At 39.3% G+C, this 19,283-nt stretch overlaps 1 long non-coding RNA gene across 3 annotated transcripts in view; it reads right to left on the minus strand.

Moving 5' to 3' along the window:
- The window catches only part of LOC108529395 (uncharacterized), a 69,999-nt gene extending 51,112 nt beyond the window's left edge, over positions 1 to 18,887 (minus strand). For all 3 annotated transcript variants that reach the window (XR_001885517.1, XR_001885515.1, XR_001885516.1), the window contains exon 1: positions 18,711 to 18,887. This is a non-coding gene — a long non-coding RNA (uncharacterized LOC108529395). The remainder of the gene's footprint in view (positions 1 to 18,710) is intronic.
- Positions 18,888 to 19,283: the final 396 nt, after the last annotated feature.

Raw genomic sequence — 19,283 nt, forward strand, 5'->3', positions numbered from 1 at the left:
TGGGATTACAGTCTCCAGCCACTACACTCAGTTAATTTTTTGTATTTGTAGTAAGCACAGGGTTTCACTATGTTGGCCAGGCTGGTCTCGAACCCCTGACCTCATGATTTGCCCACATCGGCCTCCCAAAGTGCTGGGATTATAGGCATGAGCTACTTCGCCCCGCCAGGGAAACCTTTCTTAACCAGATACGGCTTAGAGAAACAAAGTGACTCGTAGAGAGAGGACATATTTTAACCTTCCCTGATAAAACAGAGAAAAAAATTCTTAAACTGTGCTACAAAGAAAGCTACCTTGTCTTTTCTCCTATTAAACCGGAAAGTTCCATCTTATTTTGTTCCTCATTCAAACATCGTGGACCAAAAAAAAAAAAAAGAAAAAAACTTTCTAGCACCATACCAAATTATTACAATAAAAAGTTGAATGAGGCCTTAATAAAATTAAGAAAGAATTCATCAGTAAAATCAGGTCATAGAACAGATGCAAACTGTAATATAACATTTAAGTATTAGAGAAGAATGAAAACTTTGACAAAAACAGCACAAACAAGCAATAGAAAAAGCTCAGAACAAATGAATAATCAGTAAAAAATTAAGAAAAAAATAAAATAATTTCACAAAAGAGGACTAAATTAGAAAAACACAAGAGCAAAATGACACCATAAAAGGTACAATAAAGGAAATAAGAACAAACAAGGAAGAAAATTGAGGGGAAATGAAACACATTTTTTTAATGATTCAAACAAAGGTTTTGAGAATTATTTGCCTGATAGGCAGAATAATGACCCCACAAAGATGTCTACATCCTAAATCCTGAGGCCTATGAGAGTTGCTTGGAAGGCAAAAGGACTTTAGAGATGTGGTTAACCTGAGGATGTCCAGATGAAGTGATTATTCTTGATTATCCAGGTGGGTGCAATATCATTACCAGGATACTTAGAGGCAGCAGGTTTAGAGTCAGAGGAGAGGTGACAATGAAAGGAAAGGTTCTAGGAATATAGGCCCTTGAGTCAGGTCATAGAGACAGTTTCTAGAGGCTGGAAAAGGCATGAAACTGATTCCTCCCTGGAGCCTGCAGAAGGAACACAGCTCTGCCAACCCATTTTAGATTTCTGACTTCCAGAATTGTAAGAAAATAAATTTGCGTTGTTTTAAGCCACTAAGCTTGTGATAATTTATTACAAACATCAGCAATAGGAAACGAATACAATGTGAGAGACATACGACATAGGAAACCTAAGGGCCAACATACATAAAATTGATGTCTTCAAAGAAGAAAATAAAATAATGAAAAGAAATATTTAAAATTATAATTGAAAAATATTTCCTGAAATAAAATATTAAAAAGCATAGCACACTGTGTATCAGATTTTGGGGTCTGGGTCCAGCCTATGCTGAAGTCCAAGGGGTATGGGTGGATAAGCAGAAAGAACACTCTGGGGGCCGTAGGCAGGTAAAAGATGATTTTATTCAGCAGCAGCTCTCATCAGCAGCTTTTTCACACTAGCTCTCTACACTGCCTTTACTCTGGCTGCTTGCTCGGACTCTGTGGCTCCTGCCACCCCCACACCTGCAGCTGCATGGCCAGCTCTCCCTTGCCTTCAGAGTCAGCAGCCTCACTCTTTCTCTCTCTGGGCATCAGTGCCAGCCATGCTGTGGCTCACCTCTGTCCATCTGCAAGAAGGACAACTCTGGTTCTCTTTCTCTCTTTCTCTGGGTGCCAGTGAGCCTGCCATGTTTAGCCATGTTGAGCCAAGCCGAGCCTCAAGAGCCCCTGTACGGCGTTAGCAAGGCAATTATACCTTTTACAGACAATGGTGGCTCAGAGCCAAGTATGAACTTACACAAACAGGTTATATAACAAATGGAGGTGTGCACCTGTGCCCCAAACTCACTGAGTCAGGCAGGCCTGGATATCCACCTCGGCCTATTCCTTGACCAAAGCACATCCATGTACCTTACACTCCACCCTCTAGGCCAAGGGAGACATAGGCCTTGGACACACAGGTTTGATTTGATACCATGGGTTCGGTACACAAATGGCTGATGGACTGTACAAATAGGCTTTGACAGCGATATAGCCTGGTGGGGCGTGGTCGCTGTTATCAGTTCTGAGCAGAGGCAAGCCTGATATACAGGTTTGGGCACACAGGCCCAATACATATACATAGGCTTTGATAAACTGTCCAGCTATTGATGCAGATTACCATAGGTGTCACCTCCTTGGTGATTACCATTCACACGGCCCTGAGTTTAGCTTATTAGCTACTTTTCCAACACCTGGTTTTAAACCATATGGTGTCAGTACTAGGCTGTAGTCAATACTGCAGCAGCAGCAGTACTCTGGCTAGTTCTACCTGTATACCATGCCCCACCAGGAGTGAGGATATGACCTTCCTTATGGTAAAGGCTCGGGGTCTAGGGGTGCCTCAGGCCCCATGGCCTTATCTTGCATTAAGGACATAGACCCTAAAATCTCTTGTAACTCTGCTGCTAAGGGACTTGTACTCAGTGCACATTACCGCTCTAAGTAGGCGCCCCACTTCACTAAAGTGGATGTCCGTACCGTCCCAGTTTGAGGGGTTGTAACCCATGAACACACCACCCTGCTGTCAGGTAAGTCATCTGCACGACGACTGCAGCCCATGCCGCCACACTCTTATGAACCTGACGGGCACCATATACAGTTACTAACCACGTTCCCAGTCCCAGGGGGTGGTTATCCATGAACACACCCATCCTGCTATTAAACTGCTTCTTTCTTAAGGAATACCAGAGCTCAGCTCCCTTCCATAGTGGGGATTAACAACCCACTGGAGCTTCCAAGCATTCCATGCATTGCTATAGGCCCTAGCCCAAACTATCTGTGGTTACATGTACTTCTAGTGTAAATGGGCACCCTTGGTTAGAAAGGCTGTCTCAGCCTTATCATCCCAATCTGGGGCAAGAGGGGTGTTGCCGCTTCTAAATCTGCAAGAGAATTAGAAGTTAACATAACGTCATTAACAAAATCATGACACATGATGGGGCTACACATCGCTGCAGCAACACTGTAAAAGTCCATAGACGCCCTCACATGAAGGCAAACTGTTCCAGGCACTCGGTGGATTGTCTCAGTTCAGTTGTCAAATGGTCCATTAAGTACCTGACAGACAGCACAGCTGCCAAGCTATGCAAAACATCCGCCCCCAGAGTGTCCTCAGCTATGGGAGAGACATACACAGTGGTAAGCGGAGAGCCAAGAGGCCAATGGCAAGATGCAGGGATATAGGTTTCACTTTCACTGACCAGCCTGTATAGCCATTAATAAACGCAGCTCTGCCTGAAAACTTATCCAGTTTCAGGGACCAGTAGATTGCCAAGTCCACATGCAGCTCTGGTTGTCTGGTGCCCCACACAAGCCAGGCATCTCGGCCAGTTCTCTTATCAATCAGAAAAGGCTTTACATTTCCACCAACTGCAGCAGGTACTTTTTGAACTGGAACTCTTGGGCAGGACCAGGTTGCTCAGCAATGTCCTCCCCAATGACTTGCATTAAGTTTGTACATGACTACAGACATTATTTACTTCACTCCTACAACTCAGTGGGGGCACAGGGACCATAGGAAGTGTGCTCCACCACCGTAGAGGGGCTCTGGGCCCATCCTTGGGGTCCAACAGCTGCTCTTGCTCTACTTTCTGACGGGTCACTGGGCGAGTCTGCAACGGAGGTTCTTCCTCCTTCTGTGCTGTGTCCCGCGGGGACTGGGCATGCACTTCCCACAGCACAGTCACAAACGCCCATCTGACTCTGCGGCAAAGGCATACTTCTCGGTGCTGGGCACTTCCAGGTGCTTCAGCTCCTTCTCCACACTCACGAGAGACCGCTCCACCACCTCCCACGTTTCCACTGGGGCCCATCCAAGCAGCTCCACTGCCACCGGGTACCACAGCTCTTGCTGCAGCCACATAGCCGACCCGGGAGTTCTCGGGGGCTGAAGACCCACTCACCTCATCCCATCCTCATGGCCAATTGTCAGATCCTGGGGTCGAGGTCCAGCCCATGCTGAAGTCCGAGGGGAGCGGGTGGATAAGCAGAAAGAACACTCTGGGGGCCGTAGGCAGGTAAAAGATGATTTTATTCAGCAGCAGCTCTCATCAGCAGCTTTCTCACACTAGCTCTCTACACTATTCGCCTTTATCTCGGCTGTTTGCTCGCGCTCTGTGGCACCTGCTGCCCCCACGCCTGCAGCTGCATGACCAGCTCTCCCTCGCCTTCAGGGTCAGCAGCTTCACTCTTTCTCTCTCTTGGCACCAGCGCAAGCCATGCTGTGGCTCACCTCTGTCCCTAAGACAGACAGCTCTGGTTCTCTCTCTCCCTTTCTCTGGATGCCAGCACACCCACCATGTTAAGCCACGTTGAGCTGAGCCGATTCGGAAGAGCCCCTGTACAGCATTAGCAGGGCAATTATACCTTTTACAGACAATACTGACTCAGAGCCAAGTATGAACTTACACAAACAGGTTATATAGTAAGTGGAGGTGTGCGCCTGTGCACCAAACTCGCTGAGTCATGTAGGCCTGGATATCCGCCTCCGCCTATTCCTTGACCAAAGCACATCCATGTACCTTACACTGTGTATCTGAGAAAATTGACCAAAATTATGAACATCATGTCATATTCTAAGCAATAATTATTATATTCTTAAAATGAGTTGGAAAATCCCTATGGTATCCAGACAAGAAGTTAAAATCACTTACGAGGAAACAACTATCAGATTGATATAAGAATTCTCAATAGCAACATTTATGTTAGAAAAAGAATGTAGCCTTTTTAAAAATAATTTAATGAGAAGAAAATATGAGATGAGAATTTTATGTCCAGCCAAAGTCTTCTTCAAAATAAAAGCCACAAAGAGCTATAAATATGCAAGACGTCAAGGGATGTCATTCCCATAATTACTTCCTGACAAATCTACCAAAAAACCAAAATCTACCAAACACACGTTTGTTAAAGGTTTAGGAAATATTTAACTTAGTGGAACTAAGGTTATAAGATGGATCGCTTCTCGGCCTTTTGGCTAAGATCAAGTGTAGGTTATAAGATGGAAAACTGGTGAAAAAATAATCTGTACTTTTTATATGTTCAAATATTAACACTAACAAAAATACAAGGTAGGAATAATGGATAGTGAAATAAACTTTTCCCATGTGCATTAACGGGAGGTAAATATTACTTGAAGCTAACAAATGAAGTAGTACATGCTTAAGCATATTTAAGACTTAAAATACATCTAACAGTTAACAATATATAGTAAATTAATAAATGAGGTAGAAGCATGAGTAATTTGTGATGTAATGATGAATATTAAAATAACGCTAGTGATTAAACTTGGAAGGTAGGGGCAAAAGTGAGGGACTAACTTTAGTCTTATTTGTAATAAGACAGTCAACACAGAGTACGTTAAAAAGAGGTGATTAAGTAACGGTTTTAATGGTATAAATTAAACTACAAGATCTAAAAGCCAAAACTTCCTAAACACCAAAAGAAATACTGATAGCAAGATGAAACAAAGGCAAACACATAATTGAAAGAATTTAAGTAGAAATAATGAACCATATAGAAAATGTATCGTAAAACAGAATAACAAACTGAGACCAAAAATATAAATCACTAAGTAAATGTAAACTAGATTAAAAATTGGCTGGGCTTGGTAGCTCACACCTGCAATCCCAGCAGGTTGGGAAGGCTGAGGAAAGTGGATTGCTTGAGCTCAACGGTTTGAGACCAGCCAGAGCAACATGGGGAAACTCCATCCTACAAAAAATATATATATTACATATAATAATTTTATATATAATATAATATACATANAATATATATTATATATATAAAATTATTAGCTGAGTGTGGTGGCGTGCACCTGTGATCCTAGCTACTTGGGAGGCTAAGGTGGGAAGATCACTTGAGCCTAGGAGATGGAGGCTGCAGTGAGCCTTGATCTTGCCGCTGCACTTCAGGCTGGGCAACAGAGTGAGACCATGTCTCAAAAAACAAACAAACAAAAACCTAGCTTAAATTACCTGCTAAAAAGTTCAGATTACGAATACAGCCAAACACAATTCTTTCTTCATACTAAAACAAAAGTGCTACAAGCTATATTTCAAAAAAGCACGTGACATAATAATGTCTACCAAAAAACACAATAGTTCAAATCCCCTAATTCACTCCACAAGCAACCTCTCTTCCAGTTTTTATTATCATATATTTGATTTGCTTATTCTTAAATCCATATAAATAGAATCATTTGGGTCTGATTTCTCTCAATATAATCTTTTAGATTTATCAACATTGTGTGTTTCAAAATCATGTACATATTACAAATAATTATTTACTTTAAATATTACTTTTAAAATATGAACTAAAATGGAGGTCAAGGCGGGTTTTTCTCACCAACATAAATGTCTGGCACCATATGTTTAAAAGATATTCCTTTCCTCCATTGATTCCCATTGGTCACTCTGTTGAAATTTATTTAACTGGTAAGGTGTGGTTCTACTTCTGGGTTGTCTAGTCTGTGTCATTGACTATTATTCTTAAGCAAATACCATAATGTCTTGATTATTATATCTTTTACAGGAATTTTAAATCAGGAAGTTTTAAATCAGATTTTATATATAAATCTTCAAACTTTTTCCTCTCTTCCAAGATGGATGTGTCTACTACAGGTATTTACGTTTACTGAAGTTTATAAAAATTGCAATAGAAATAAAATACAGATTCTTTTCCAAAATTGACTTTGTATCCTTAGGCCTTACCAAAGAAACTTACTGATTCTAGTAGTTTGGGGTTTTTTTCTTAAAATGTACTATGTTCATAATCACATAATCTGCAAATAACACATTGTTTCTTTCCAATTCTTATGCCTTGTAATTTTTCATCATTTATTGTCCTAAGTAGGACCTCTAGTACAATAGTGAATAGAACTGGTAAGAGTACATTTCCTTGCCTCCTTCCTGATCTTAGAGGGAAAGCATTTACTACTTCACCATTAAATATGCTATTTACTGTAAGTTTGATGTAAAGTTTCCTAATCAAATTGAGGAAATTCTTTATTTGTTCTTATTTGCTAAGAGTTTTTAACATGAACAGGAGCTGAATTTCATCAAACACATTTCCCCAATTTATTTAGGCAATCATTTGTTTTATTATTCTTCATTCTGATAATACGGAGAATGATATTGATTGATTTCCTTATGTTAAATCAACCTTGAATTCCTGAGACAAACCCAACTTTTATGATTTTCATGATCCCTTTAATTTATTGACAAATTATATATAAATAACTTTGTTAAGAATTTTTTGTCTACGTTTAAATGAGTACTATTGACCTATAATTGTCTTTTCTTAAAATATAATGGTCCTCTTTGAGTCAAAAGCAGTGTTATTCTAGGCCAGGCATGGTGGGTCATGCCTGGTAATCACAACACTTTGGGAGGCCGAGGCGGGTGGATCACTTGAGGTAAGGAGTTCGAGACCAGCCTGGTCAACATGGTGAAACTGTCTCTACTAAAAATACAAAAATTAGCCAGGTGTGGTGGCATGCACCTGTAATCTCAGCTACTTGGGAGGCTGAGGCAGGAGAATTGCTTGAACCTGGGAGAGGGAGGTTGCAGTCAGCCTAGATCGTGCCATTGCACTACAGCCTGGGCAACAGAGCAAGGCTCCATCTCAAAAAAAAAAAAAAAAAAAAAAGCCGGGTATTCTAGACTCATAAAATGAGCTGGGAGGTGTTCTGCCTTTTATTTTCTGATACCACTCATACAAGTTTGTAATTATGTCTTTCTTTAGTGTCTGTAAAATTCATCATAATGCTATCTGAGCAGAGTTTTCTTGGTGAAAAATTTTTAATTACAAATAAAATTTTTTATAAAATATCAGGAGATTCAAGTGTTTATTACTTTTCCTAACATATTAGTTAAGTTTGTGTCTTTCATTTTGTCAATTTTATAAGCAGTCAAATTTATTGAAAAAAGACATTATACTCCTTAATTGTTCTTTTAATTGCTGTAGATCTGAGATGCTATCCCTAATTTTCCTCTTAATTTCAGCAATTGTGTTTCCTCTCATTTTTTAATTAAGTCTTGATAGAGGTTTATCAATATTATTCATGAGTTTTAAAAACTTGTTTTTGGTTTTGTTGGTCTTCTCTATTGTTTTTTTCTCTTTCCTAGGTTCCCTTTCTAAACTTTATTATTTCTTTCCTTCTTCTGGTTTGTTTTGCTCTTCTTTTTCTAGCATTTTGAGGTATAAGCTTATTTCATTTATTTTGTATTATTTTAAATTTCTAATCATTTTGGTCTGGTAATTTTCCTGCTTTTGTTGGAAAAGGGAAGAGAAGTTAGGACTGAAAAGCAGAAATAACATGCAACTTTGGACATTTTCACAATGTTTAAAATGTTGGGCACTGCAGCAAAGGTGAAAGTGCAGCCCAACTGACTCTAGACTCTTACAAAATCACTAAAAAATATAATATCTAAAATAAAAACATACATTAAGTTTAACACACTAAAGAACACTGTAGGAAAAAATAGCAGTAAACTTAAAGACAGGTTGAATGACATAAATTATTCCAAATAGAGTTAAAAATTTTGTTTGCTTGGGTGTTGTAATATTAGAAAAGTAGACTTTAATACAAAAAATGTCACTAGAGATAAAGGAAATTGCATAATGCTATAATCAACAAATCCAATTGTGTGGATAAATGTGTAATTCAATATCTTGGATAATAAAAGTTAGATAGATTTTTTTTTTTTTTTGAGAGGGAGTCTCGATCTGTTGCCAGGCTGGAGTGCAGTGGCACGTTCTGTGCTCACTGCAACCTCCGCCTCCCGGGTTAATGCAATTCTCCTGCCTCAGCCTCCCGAGAAGCTGGGACTACAGGCACTTGCCACCACCCGCAGCTAATTTTTGTTTTTTTAGTAGAGATGGGGTTTCACCATGTTGGCCAGGATGGTCTCGATCTCTTAACCTCATGATCCGCCTGCAGTGGCCTCCCAAAGTACTGAGATTACAGTCATGAGTCACCGCACCCAGCCGTCAGATGGTATTTTTAGGTGTTGATAATGGAACTGAAAAAATATATCAAAAAACAATCATATAGAAAACATTATTGGCCGGGCGCGGTGGCTCAAGCCTTAATCCCAGCACTATGGGAGGCCGAGACGGGCGATCACGAGGTCAGGAGATCAGAGACCATCCTGCCTAACATGTGAAACCCGTCTCTACTAAAAATACAAAAAACTAGCCGGGCGACCCTGGGCGGGCGCCTGTAATCCCAGCTATCTAGGGAGGCTGAGGCAGTGAGAAATGCGTGAACCCGGTGAGGCGGAAGCCTATGCAGGAGCTGAGATCCGGGCCACTGCACTCCAGCCTGGTGTGACAGAGGAGACTCACGTCTAAAAAAAAAAAAAAAAAAAAAAGAAAACAGTTTATTATCAATATAAGCAGTAAGGACTTATCAATTAATAACAAATTAAAAAAACAAAAAGTCTCTTTTCACTAAATTCTTCAAGGGAAGAATACTATAAATTGTTAATGTAGAAAAAATACTATGTACTTTAATGCCTCAGAAAGCATGTTGAACAATCCTCAGTAAAAATATTTATAAACTCAAATATTTATAACATTAAACATGAAAATTATATTGTTCACGTCTTCGCTATTATCTTTTACTTTTTGATTGATGTATCCTGGGCTAGAGATTTATTAAAATTTTCCATTGCTAATGTATTTCTATTTCTCTTGCTTTTTTTTGATAATTTCTGCTATATTAAAATTTACACTATGTTATTTAAACTTCTTATTTTGAATTTTGTTCATTATAAAGTAGCCTTCTTTGTTTTAATAAATGTTTGAAGTAATGCCAAGTTTGAGGGCTCTCCTTTCTTTTCAATGAATTTCCTGTTACACATTTCCCAACTTCTTCTTTTTAACTTTTCTGTATCATTTGTTTCACGCATGTCTCTAGTATATTATATGGACTGGTTTTACTGTAATCTAACCGAAAATCTCTTTTGTGATAAGAGTAATAAGCCTATTTATTTTATGATAAGAGTGATAACCCGACATATTAGTATATGAGCCCTGTTTAAGTCTCAATTCTGTCATATAATTTATATTGTTTACTAACTAAATTTGAGATTTAATAAAATTAGAAATAATAAAAATTTGTTTCTAGTCTTTTCCCTTCCTCTTCTCCTTCAACACCTAAGTCCCTTCAATATTACTAGCCTTCTTAGTGTTTACCTTTGTACTAAAATATTGTTAAGTATTTACTAGTTAACAATGTCTCGATTTCTCACTTTAAATAATATCTTTTGACTTCCTGCTATTGTTTAGGAAGACATTTGTGAGCTTATTCCATTTTTCTACCCTCTCTCATTTTCCCCTAAATTTCTGTTAGCTCAATTATTTCTACATCATCAAAGCACATAATGTATACAGACTTAAGATGGTTCAAATTAACAACTTTTTTATTTTATGGTGGTGTGAAATCATCACAATTTTGACATGTCAAAATTTGAATTCTGATATTTTCCAAGACCTGCAGTATGTGGCATGATACTCTCTTGCAATAGTGAGCAGCAGCAGCAAGCCGTGGTTCCCAGTCAGCCACTCCATCACCAGGGCAAACAACTGATACTCTACAATGCACTGTGTTGCCAGCATATTTTTGACATCGTGTTTTGCGTTTTTGCATCCCATTGTGTCTACAAAATGCCCATCTGTCTTACTGTGTTTAGTGTTGCTGTAAAGGAACACCTGAGGCTGGGTAACTTATAAAGAAGAGAGATTTGTTTGGCTCACAGTTCTGCAGACTGTACAAAAAGCATGGCACCAGCATCTGCCTCTCGTGAGGGCCTCAGGCTGCTTCCACTCATGGCAGGAGGAGAAGGGGAGCCGGCATGGGCAGAAATCATACGGCAAGAGAGGAAGCAGGAGGTGGGGAGGTGTCCAGCTCTTTTTAACAACCAGCTCTCATGGAAAGTAATAGCATGAAAATTCACTCACTCCCAACAAGGGGAGGTATAAATCTATTCATGAAGGGTTTGCCCCATGACCCAAACCCCTCTCATTAAGCATGAGTATTATTCTATGTTATGTGCAAATGTTTATAGCAAATCCTGGGTAGTTCCAACACTTTCAAAGGCATCATGACTTTTATAATGTGAAAGTCAGTGGTGAAGCAACAAGTGCCAACACTCAAGGTACTGAAGCTTTTAGGGAAAAGCTGCATAGGATAATGTGGCTGAGAAATATTTGCCAGAGTAAATATTTAATGTTGATGAAACAGATTGTTCTGGAAGTGTATGCAGAGCATACTATACTACTCTGTTTTGCATTGCTATAAAGGAATACCTGAGACTGGGTAATTTATAAAGAAGAGAGGTTTACTTGGCTCATTTGGTTCTGCAGGAGACACAAGCATGGCACCAGCATCTGTTTTTCTTCTGGTGAGGCCTCAGGAAGCTTTTACTCATGGCAGAAGGCAAAGGAGAGGCAGATGTGTTATATGGCAAGACAGAGAAGAGGAGGCGTCAAGCTCTTTTTAAACAATCAGCTCTGGGGTGAACTAATAGAGTGAGAATTCACACATTATTGCAGGGAGGGCACCAAGTCATTTATGAAGGATCCACCCCCATAACCCAAACACCTCCCATGTTGGCTAGACTGATCTTGAACTCCTGACCTCACATGATCTGCCCACCTTGGCCTCCCAAAGTGCTGGGATTACAGGTGTGAGCCACTGCATCTGGCTAATGGTGGTATTTTGATGGGAATTACATTGAATTGGTAGATTGCTTTTGGCAGTATGGTCATTTTTACAATAGTGAATCTACCCATCCATGAGCATGGGATGTGTTTCCATTTGTTTGTGTCGTCTATGATTTCTTTCAGCAGTGTTTTGTAGTCTTCCTTCCAGAGGTCTTTCATGTCTTTGGTTAGACATATTCCCTACGTATTTTTTTTTTTCAGCTATTTGAAAGGGGTTTAGTTTGTGATTTGATTCTCAGTTTGGACAAATTTTTGTACATTAATTTTGTATCCTGAAACTTTGCTGAATTCATTTACCAGTTATAGGAGCTTTTTGGGTGAGTCTTTAGGATTTTCTAGGGGTACAATCACATCATCAGCAAACAGCAACAGTTTGACTTCCACTTTACCAATTTGGATGCCGTTTATTTCCTTCTCTTGTCTGATTGCTATGGCTAGGACTTCCAGTACTGTGTTGAATAGAAGTGGTAAAAGTGGGCATCCTTGTCTTGTTCCAGTTCTCAGGGGTAGTGCTTTCAATGTTCCCCCATTCAGTATAATGTTGACTGTGGGTTTGTCATAGATGGCTTTTATTACCTTAATGTATGTCCCTTCTATGCTGATTTTGCCAAGGGTTTTAATCATAAAGGGATGCTGTATTTTGTCAAATGCTTTTCTTGCATCTATTGAGATGATCCTGTTATTTTTGTTTTTAATTCTGTTTATGTGGTGTATCACTTATGTTAAACCATCCCTGCATCCCTGGTATGAAACTCACTTGATCATGGTGTATTATCTTTTTGATATGCTAGTTGGATTCAGTTTTGTTGAGGACTTTTGCATCTATATTTTTCAGGGATATTGGTCCATAGTTTTCTTTTCTTTTTTTTTTTTTTTTTTGTCTGTTATGCCCTTCACTGGTTATAGTATTAGGGTGATACGGGCTTCAGGGAATACTTTAGGGAGGATTCCCTCTTTCTCTATCTTTTGGAATAGTGTTAATAGGATTAGTACCAATTCTTCTTTGATGTCTGATAGAATTCTGCTGCGAATCCATCTGGTCCTGTACTTTTTTTTGTTGTTGGCAATTTTTTTATTACCATTTCAATCTTGCTGCTTGTTATTGGTCTGTTCAGAGATTCTATATCTTACTGGTTTAATCTAGGAGGGTTGTATATTTCCAGGAATTTATCCATCTCCTCTAGGTTTTCTAATTTTTGTACATAAAGGTATTCATAGTAGCCTTGAATAATCTTTTGTATTTCTGTGGCATCAGTTGCAATATCTCCCGTTTCATTTCTAATCGAGCTTATTTGGGTCTTCTTTCTTCTTTACTTGGTTAATCTTACTAATAGTCTATCATCTTTTCAAAGAACCAGATTTTTCCTTCATTTATCTTTTGTATTGTTTTTAATGTTGTTGCTTCAATTTCATTTAATTCTGCTCTGATATTTGTTATTTCTTTTCTTTCTGCTGGGTTTGGGTTTAGATTGTTCTTGTTTCTCCAGTTCCATGAGGTGTGACCTTAGATTGCCTATTTGTGCTCTTTCAAACTTTTCAATGTAGGCATTTAATGCTATGAACTTTCATCTTAGCACTGGTTTTGCTGTATCCCAGATGTTTTGATATGTTGTGTAGCTATTATCATTCAGTTCAAAGAATTTTTTAATTTCCATCTTGATTTCATTGTTGACCCAATGATCGTTCAGGAGCAGGTTATTTAATTTCCATGTATTTCCATGGTTTTGAGAGTTGCTTTTGGAGTTGATTTCCAGTTTTATTCCACTGTGATCTGAGAGAGTACTTGATATAATGTCAATTTTCTTAAATTTACTGAGGCTTGTTTTGTGGCCTATCAGACATGGTCTATCTTGGAGAATGTTCCATGTGTTGATCAATAGAATGTGTATTCTAAGTTATTGGGTAGAATATTCTGTAAACATCTGTTAAAACCATTTTTTTCAAAGGTATAGTTTAAGTCCATTGTTTCTTTGTTGACTTTCTGTCTTGATGAAATGTCTAATGCTGTCAGTGGTCTATTAAAGTCTCCCACTATTATTGTGTTGCCATCTATCTCCTTTCTTAGGTCAAGTAGTTGTTGTTTTATAAATCTGGGAGCTCCAGTGTTAGGTGCATATATATGTAGAATTGTGGTATTTTCCTGTTGGACTAGTCCTTTTATCATTATATAATGTCCCTCTTTGTGTTTTTTAACAGCTGTTGCTTTAAAGTTTGTTTCATATAATAATAGCTACTCTTGCTTGCTTTTGGTGTCCATTTGCATTGAATATCTTTTTCTACCCTTTAAGTTTATGTGAGTCCTTACGTTTTAGGTGAGTCTCCTGAAAACAGCAGAAACTTGGTTTGTGAATTCTTATCCATCCTGCTATTACGTATCTTTTAAGTGGAGCATTTAGGCCATTTATAGTCAATGTTAGCATTGAGATGTAGTTCCATGTAATATTGGGACTACAGGTGCATATATATTTCATATAAAGAGTATATAAGCGGTTTAAAACATATTAATACAAAATAACATGTATTTACACTTTGGAGAATTAAAACATTTGCCAATACCTCAGAAGTCCCTGAGCACACTCTCTAATTCTGGATTCTGTGTTGATTCACTCTTATATCTTAAAAAATAACTTTGCTACATGGATATTGTATTTGTTTTCTACAGCTTTTGTAATAAATTACCACAAACTTGGTGGTCTAAAGCAATACAAATATATGATCTTATAGTTCTATAGGTTTGGAGTTGAATGTAGGTCTTGTTGGGCTAAAATCAAGGTGTTCATAGGGCTGCATTCCCTTCTAGAGGCTCTCAGGGAGAATCTATTTCCTTGCCTTTTCCAGTTTCCAGAGGCCACCCACATTCCTTGGTTCATGGTCATTTTCCACCTTTGAAACCAGCAACACTGTCTCTGATTCCTCTTTCTTAGTCATGGTTCCCTCTAATCACAGATGGAAAAGATTTTATGCCTTTAAGGTTCCATGTCATTAGATTGGGTTCACCTGGACAATCTCCTCATCTCAAAGTCTTCGATGTCTTCATAACTACAAGGTATTTTTTGCCATGTAAGGTACTTTTTGCTGTGTAAGGTAAAACCATATTCACAGATTCCAGGGAATAGGTGTAGATATCTGGTGAGGGGATGCATTGTTTTACCTACCACATGTATATATTTTCGAAAAATATTTTGGAGGAATTGTGGATTAAGATGGCAGACAGGAAGCAGGACTAGCTTGCAGCTCCTGTTTGGATGCACAGAGAAATGTGTGGAGACTCACATTGTGAACTTTTGCTCTAAGAACTACCACAGGAAATTATCAAGAAAGCCAAGAGACTCCACAGACACTTTGAAGGAACTGGATTACTGTTGCAGGCTCCCTGAGTTGCTGAAAAACTGTTAATGGGCTTGCTTTCTCAAAGGGGAGGTTCATTATCTGGGGAAAGTGCTCAGCCCTGATCACCAGCTGCCTGGAAATAGACTTTGTGCCATTAGGGGGGCACGGTGGGAGTGAGACTGGCCTTTAGGACTGTCAGCTGCAGGCAGCAGGGTGAGGCCAGTGACTGCTGGCTTTCCCCCAACTTCCCTGGCAACCTGTATGACTCAGCAGAGGCAGCCATAATCCCTCTGGGAATATAACTCCACTGGACTAGGAACCATATCCCCATCCCTTTCAGCAGCTGCAGCAAGCCCCCTCCAAGGAGAATCTGAGCTCAGACACATCTATCCCTGACCCACTTGGTGGTCTTTCTCTATCCACTCTGGTGATCAAAGACAAAGGTCATAATTTCTTGGAAGCTCTACGGCCCTACTCACTGCCTGAGAAACTTGAATACTTAGCCACGTGTCCCTAAGGCAAGTTTGCATGCTCCCTATAGGACCACAGCTGATGCGCTCTTGAAAGCATCACCTACTGGCTAGAGGCCAACTAACACAAAACCAGAGCACTAAACAAAAACACAACCAAGGACCCTCAGAGAGTTCACTTGACACCCGTGCTACCTCTGCCAGAGCAGGTGCTGGTATCCACGACTGCAAGACCTAATGATGGATCACATCACAGGACTCTTTGCAGACATTCCTCAGTACCAGCCCAGAGCCCAGTAGCTCTGCTGGGTGGCTAGACCCAGAAGAGCAAAACCAATTACTAAAGTTTGGCTCTCAGGAAGCCCCATTCCTAGCGGAAGGAAAGAACACCACTTCAAGGGAGCACACCATGGGACCAAAAAAATCTGAACAGCAGCCCTTGAATCTCAGATCTTCCCTTTCACACAGTCTACCCCAATGAGAAGGAACCAGAAAAACAATCACGGTAATATGACAAAATAGGGTTCTTTCACACCCCTAAAAGATCATATTAGCTCACCAGCAGTGGATCCAAACCAAGATGAAATATCTGAATTGTCAGAAAAGGAATTCAGAAGGTCGATTATTAAGCTAATCAAGAAGGCACCAGAGAAAGGTAAAGTCCAACTTAAAGAAATAAAAGACATGACACAGGATATGAAAGGAAAATTGCTCAGTGAAATAGAGAGCATAAATAAAAAACAATCACAATTTCTGGAAATCAAGGACACACTTAGAGAAATGCAAAATGCACTGGAAATTCTCAGCAATAGAACCAAACAAACAGAAGAAAGAACTTCAGAGTTGGAAGACAAGGCTTTCAAATTAACACAATCCATCAAAGACAAAGAAAAAGGAATTTTAAAAAATGAACAAAGCCTCCAAGAAGTTTGGGACTATGTTAAACATCCAAACCTAAGAATAATTAGTGTTCCTAAGGAGGAAGAGAAATTTAAAGGTTTGGAAAACATATTTGAGGGAATAATCGAGGAACACTTCCCTGGCCTGCTAGAGATCCAGACGTCCAAACACAAGAAGCTAAAAGAACACCTGGGAAATTCATTGCAAAAAGATCATCAACTAGGCATATAGTCATCAGGTTATCTAAAGTAAAGACGAATGAAAGAATCTTAAAAGCTGTGAGTCAAACACGTCAAGAAACCTATAAAGAAAACCTATCAGATTAACAGCAGATTTCTCAGCAGAAACCTTAAAAGCTAGATGACATTGGGGTCCTATTTTTAGTCTCCTTCAACCAAACAATTATCAGCCAATAATTTCATATCCAGTGAAACTAAGCTTCATAAATGAAGGAAATACAGTCTTTTCCAGATAAACAAATGCTGAGAGAATTTGTCACTAGCAAGCCAGAACCACAAGAATTGCTAAAAGGATCTTTAAATCTTGAAACAAATCTTTGAAATACACCAAAATGGAATCTCTTTAAAGCATAACTCTCACAGGACCTAAATAACAATAACACAATAAAAAAAAAAAAAAAAAGTGTTCAGGCAGCAACACAATAAATAGAATAGTACCTCAATAATGAAATACATACTTATGAAATATCTATAGATATTTGTTATAAAATTTATATATTATGATATATTTTATAATAAAGTGTATATAAGCCTCCCAACTAGCTGGGACTATAGGTACACACAACCATGCCCAGTTAATTTTTTTTTTTTTAGAGATGTGATCTTGCTATGTTGCCCAGGTTGGCCTGAAACCCCTGATCTCAAGTGCTTTTCCTACCCTGGTGTCCCAAAGCTCTGGGATTACAGGCATGAGCCATCATGCCCAATCTAAATGATATATTTCATATTTTAAAAAAACTATGTTTAAAGACAAAAGCTATAGGCTAGAGTGTCTGCTACAGAGGCATCACCTTGAGTACACTGAATGGACATCTCCTAGGTGGGAATTTTCTCAATACCCCATGACTAGATGGATAACAGGGCTGAGAGTGGAGATGGCAGGAGAGTTTCCTGTATTCTCTACCCTTTGGGATAGCAAGGCTGTGTGAATTTCTCATGATTGTGAAAAGATCAGGAAACTTACCTGTGAATCAACTTGGAGGCCCAGTCACAAAGGCCATCTATTCATTGAGGAGGCCTCAGCAATAAAAGTCTGTTGGGAGACCACCCCGTGGCATAAACTGGTATGAAAGGGGCTTGTAGAAGTACTGGAGCAGCAGCTGAATCTGAAATATCAGGGAACTGTACAGGAGAAGTCTGTGCACTGCCCTCCAAAGAACCCAATGGTGTACCTGTAGTCCCTGATATTCCCAGTATCTGGTCCTCACCACACCCATGAACATGCCAGCCTATTAGTGTCTGTCTCCAAAGCACAAACAGCCAGCAAGGAGAGAACTGTGGCCAAGACCAGTTAAGTAAAGATATGCTTGCCCTTTTCTCTACATCTTTCCTCCCTGATCGCTCCCACCCTGTGGAACTGGACCCTAGCACTGGGAGGTGGGGAAGGGAATGATGGAGCAGACTGTACCCGGTCTGCATTCCAAGTCCCTTCAGCCAAAAGCCTGTCCTGTAATAAGAAAAAAAAAGTTGTAGAACAGATAAATTAAAATTTTAAACTGTACTGGAGTTAGTTTAATAATGGAAAGTGACCAGATAATTATGGAATCTGCCCAAGATATCATAAAGGAATGGGAAAAGGAATTTCACACAGAAAAGTTTAAAACTGTATTTGGAAAAAAGAAGACTGTCAACTTAGTATTCTACCCAACCGAGACTGCTAAAAACAATGTTACATAGATGTTTATGGGGTCACAGGGCAGGATCACATGATCTCATCCAAGCAGCAGAATGTAATGCTAAAACTCAAGGGGGATTGTAGCTCCTGTACCAAGGGCTATAGTTTAGCCACTTTTTCACCATAGATAACTTATCTAAACTTCAGTTTACTCACGTATAAAATGTAGAATAATTTCTTAAAGTATGTTTTAAGTTTGCAACTTGAAAATGATAATAATGGTACCTTTTTACAGGATTGTTGTGAGGATTACATCAATTATGGATACAAATTACTCACCAGGAGGCTTGACACACGTGAGCTCTTACTGAATGTGAAGTTTAATGACTGGCTGGGAGTAATGGAACTTGGAAAGACTCGTGGAGCTGGTGAGTCTTGGGCTAAAGTGTGAGTAACAGTAGAGAGAAAGGGATGCTAGTGATGGGGGAATTGTGGTATTGGTGATGGAGTGGAAGGGAACATTTCAGGCAGTGAGAACAACATAAGCAAAGAAGCAAAGCAAGAGAAAGAAGCATTGTGATGTCAGCAGGATGGGGGAGGGGTGGTATACAAACATTTTGGTGTTGCCAGAGAGTAAATTTTTAGTCAAGAATAAAAGTCTGAAAAAGAGAAGTAAGGACAAAATGGTGAAAAGCTTCAAGTACCTAGTTCCTACTCTTTTTTTTTTTTTTTGAGACAGGTTTTCACTCTATCACCCAGACTGGAGTGCAGTGGGCGCGATCTCGCTCCCCCTCCCAGGCTCAAGGGATTCTCCTGCCTCAGCCTCCCGAGTAGCTGGGATTACAGGCATGCGCCACCATACCTGGCTAATTTTGTATTTTTAGTAGACACAGGGTTTCTCCATGTTGGTCA

The sequence above is a fragment of the Rhinopithecus bieti genome, unplaced genomic scaffold, assembly GCF_001698545.2.
Source record: "Rhinopithecus bieti isolate Rb0 unplaced genomic scaffold, ASM169854v2 scaffold_6712, whole genome shotgun sequence".
NCBI lineage: Eukaryota > Metazoa > Chordata > Mammalia > Primates > Cercopithecidae > Rhinopithecus > Rhinopithecus bieti.